This window comes from Bos taurus, chromosome 7, assembly GCF_002263795.3.
Source record: "Bos taurus isolate L1 Dominette 01449 registration number 42190680 breed Hereford chromosome 7, ARS-UCD2.0, whole genome shotgun sequence".
Classification (NCBI taxonomy): domain Eukaryota; kingdom Metazoa; phylum Chordata; class Mammalia; order Artiodactyla; family Bovidae; genus Bos; species Bos taurus.
In genome coordinates, this window is record NC_037334.1 from 87,896,955 (window position 1) to 87,901,133 (window position 4,179).

General features: G+C 38.6%; 1 non-coding gene across 1 annotated transcript; it reads left to right on the forward strand.

Moving 5' to 3' along the window:
• The first annotated feature begins 1,571 nt into the window (after window positions 1-1,571).
• TRNAC-GCA (transfer RNA cysteine (anticodon GCA)) lies at window positions 1,572-1,643 on the forward strand. The gene has a single exon. It is a non-coding gene; the product is annotated as a tRNA-Cys (tRNA).
• The last annotated feature ends 2,536 nt before the right edge of the window (window positions 1,644-4,179 follow it).

Sequence of the window (4,179 nt, forward strand, 5' to 3'; positions counted from 1 at the left end):
GTTCTTACAACAACAACAACAAAATAACTATGTGGGATGATGAGTATGTTAATTAGCTTGACTGTAGTAATCATTTCACAATGTATAAGAATATCAAAACATCAAGTTGTACATCATAAATATATATTATTTTCTCAATTATATGTCAGTATGTTTGGAAAATCAATTTTTTAAAGGCCCATTTTAAGCCGTTTTAGATGACTGTGAATCTACTATGATGTGTCACACTTCACCATGTTTCTATTCTCAATAAAAATAACTTTGAATTAAACAATGTATTCATATGACTCATCTTTAAATGTCATATGACGTTTAAAGACCTAACTAGGTTGGCAACCCACTCCAGTATTCTTGCCTGGGAAAACCCAGGGACAGAGGAGCCTGATGGGCTACAAGTCCATAGGGTTGCAAAAGAGTTGGACAGGACTTAGCGACTAAACAAGTTAGTTTATCCAGTACTGATCCAGAGCCATAAGTACATCATGGTAGAAATCAAATGTCTCCCAAACAAATTTCTCCTTTAGAGACAATCTTTCAGTCTTCTCAAAGGTACGTTTACATTCTTATTCCAAGACTTGGACTCAGAGAAAGTTCTGTAACTATTGTACCCAAGAAATGAAACCTCCATCTTCCCCATAAAACCACAAAATCAAGACCATGTTTCTTCCAAACAACAAATAACATACATTAATGCCATAACTGTTTAACATAGTCAATTCAACAAATATTAAGCCAGTAGAGTGTTTTTGGGATTTGGGGTTTTTTTTTGGTTTTGTTATTTGTTTTTACTATTTTTCCTGATGAAATTAACTTGGAAACTATAACCTCTCTTATCATTGGATAGATTCTGCAAATGCTATCATCTCTAATATTAGTATTTTTTTCATAGACCTTCTCTCTTTCATTCATTCATCTAGCAATTCCTTAGTGACTGTGATGTGTGAGGAAATGTGCTGGGCTCCAGGGATACAAAGCCAGGTAAGACAAGACTCTATACTCAAAGATTTCACGGTAATGAAAAAAAATAAGCATCCATAGAGTAACAATGTATTGTATATGTATCATGAACTAGTTTACAAGCTATGATGTGAGTTCCTTCATTCTCCAAAACCTCGTTCTGCCCCCTTCCCCTGTTCATGGGGTTCTCAAGGCAAGAATACTGAAGTGTTCTGCATTCCCTTCTCCAGCAGACGTTTTGTCAGAACTCTCCACCATGACCCTTCTGTCCTGGGTGGCCCTACATGGCATGGCTCATAGTTTCATTGAGTTGGACAAGGCTGTGGTCCATGTGATCAGTTTGGGTGGTTTTCTGTGATTGTAGTTTTCATTCTGTCTGCCCTCTGATGGAGAAGGAAGAGAAGTTTGTGGAAGCTTCCTAATGGGAAGGACTAGCTGTGGGGGAATCTGGGTCTTGCTCTGATGGGTGGGGTCATGTTCAGTAAATCTTTAATCCAATTTTCTGTTGATGGGTGGGGCTGGCCTGAGACAACCTAGACAGCATATTAAAAAGGAGAGACATTACTTTGCCAACAAAGGTCCATCTAGTCAAAGCTATGGTTTTTCCTAGGACTTCCCTGGTGGCTTAGAGGTTAAAGTATCTGCCTGCAATGCAGGAGACCCAGGTTCAATCCCTGGGTTGGGAAGCTCCCCTCGAGGAGGAAATGGCAACCCACTCCAGTATTCTTGCCTGGAAAATCCCTTGGAGAGAGGAGCCTAGGAGATAAAGTTCACGGGGTCACAAAGAGTTGGACATGACTGAGCGACTTCACTTTCATACTTTTCATGGTTTTTCCAGTAGTCATACATATGGATGTGAGAGTTGGACCATAAAGAAAGCTGAGGGCCCAAGAATTGATGCTTTTGAACTGCAGTGTTGGAGAAGACTCTTGAGGGTCCCTTGGACTGCAAGGAGATCCAACCAGTCAATCCTAAAGGAAATCAGTCCTGAATATTCATTGGAAAGACTGATGCTGAAGCTGATGCTTCAATACTTTGGCCACCTGATGCAAAGAACTGACTTATTGAAAAAGATCCTGATGCTGGGAAAGTTTGAAGGCAGGAGAAGAAGGGGACGACAGAGGATGAGCTAGTTGGATGGTATCAGTGACTTGATGGACTTGAGTTTGAGCAAGCTCCAGGAGTTGGTGATGGACAGGGAGGCCTGGTGTGCTGCAGGCCATGGGGTTGCAAAGAGTTGGACATGACTGAGCGACTGAACTGAACTGAACTGCCCCGCCCCCTGCCCCGGCTTATTATTATATGGCTGGGGCATTTTAAAAGATCTTTACATTTTTAAAGGGTTGTCAAAAACCAAAACCAGAGAACACATCTTATGTGCCTACAAAAACTAAAATGTTTAGTATCTCATTCTTAAAGAAAAAGCTTTCTGACCTCTGCTCAAGACCAGCGATTCATAAATGAAGATGTTTCTCAAAACCACTTGTGAACTTTGTTAAATAAAATATGCATGGAGGATAGGATCCTGGTGTTGGAAATTTCACCAAAATTGGGTGATTCTCATGTGTACTGTGACTGAGAAGCTCTGATATATCCACTTTCCCTAAAACAGTTTCCAGAACACTTACCTGGGTTTATAGAGACTCTTAGCAAGGACTTTCTTCATTAACACATCTTGCTCTATACATCACAGAATATTCCTTTCACCCTACATCACATGCCTTGGTAACATAGCCGCCTACCTCTTATATAACAACATTGTAAATTAAGATAGTTCTTTGAAAGACATAATATACATTAATATCTATTATATACTTTGATTCTAATAGTAATATGGCCTAGAATGACTATGTAACAGATAGAAAAAACTAAGATTTAGAGAAGTCAAATGCTCAAGGTCATATAGGACTTCTGACTCCAATTTCATTGTTCTTTCTCAACACTGTCTCCTACTTACTTTTTCGATTCTCCATTGAAATAGACTATGCAGTCTATTCTTACTACCCAGTAGCAAAATTTCATTACATTCCATAAATCTGTTAGCTAAAGAACGTAATTCCTGTTTAACTTGAGTGCCTGTATGTCTTAAGGCAGACTTGTGTTACAATAATTCCTCTAATTTGCAAGCACTTTTTCACATATATTATGTACTTGAAATAAACTAGAAGCTAACTCCTACTAGGGTATAAATGGAGAAAAAAGTATCTCTCTAGAGAATTATTCAACATAAAACTCAAGAAATAATTTGCAGAGGCACAAGGTTCATCCTGCCTGAGCAAATTAAACAATTTTGTTAACCCTGATGTCTTTTGTTAGAAGTGAAATTTATGATCCGTATTGGCTCTGCACTACACAGCACCCGAAAGCCTTTGCTTGCTCTCAGCTAGAGCTATTTATACCCCAGGATACTGATATTCTTCTACTTAATCAAAAAGTATTCCAACTAAAAATAAATATAAATGCCACATTTTATTTTGAGTAGGGCTTCGCAGATGCTTATTATATTATCAAAAATAATTAAATGATAAAATATTAAAAGATTACAGGGTAAATTTGTGTAGAATGCAGTCATAATTTTTTGTTTCCTTCTGGAATTAGGCAATTTCAGAAAATAAGTACAGTGTATCAATAAAGGGATCTAAGTAGGAGACTTGTTTCCAGAGAACTTGTTAAATGTCCCATCTTCTGGTATAACTCTGCCTTCTTCACAGACAGTTGAAGATTTTTCTTTGGTTTGCCTATTTGCTTAAGTTTGTATGGGGCACATAAGGCAGCCATTACCTGTTATATGTAATAAACTTATAGTCAAGCCAAATCAAATCTGCTTTCTTCCCTGCTCTACTGTCTCTTCGGGTGCCTAGAAATATATTTTCCATGACTGTATTAGTCTCCTCAGGCTGCCACAGCAAAATACCACAGAGTGGGTGGTTTAAACAAGAGAAATTTATCTTCTCATAGTTCAGGAGGCTGGAAAGTTCAAGAACACAGTGCTAGCACATTTGGTTTCTGGTGGGGTTGCTCTTTCTGGCTTACAGATAGCCACCTCCTTGACCTGTCCTCACAGGGAGGAAAGTGAGCGCTCTCTGGTGTCTTCTCCTCCTCTCATAAGGAAACCAATCCCATCAGGTTAGGCTGTGCCCTTCTGACCCCATTTAATCTTAATTATTTCCATAAAGGCTGTATTTGCAAATACAGTCATTTTGGGAGTTAGGGTTTTAACAT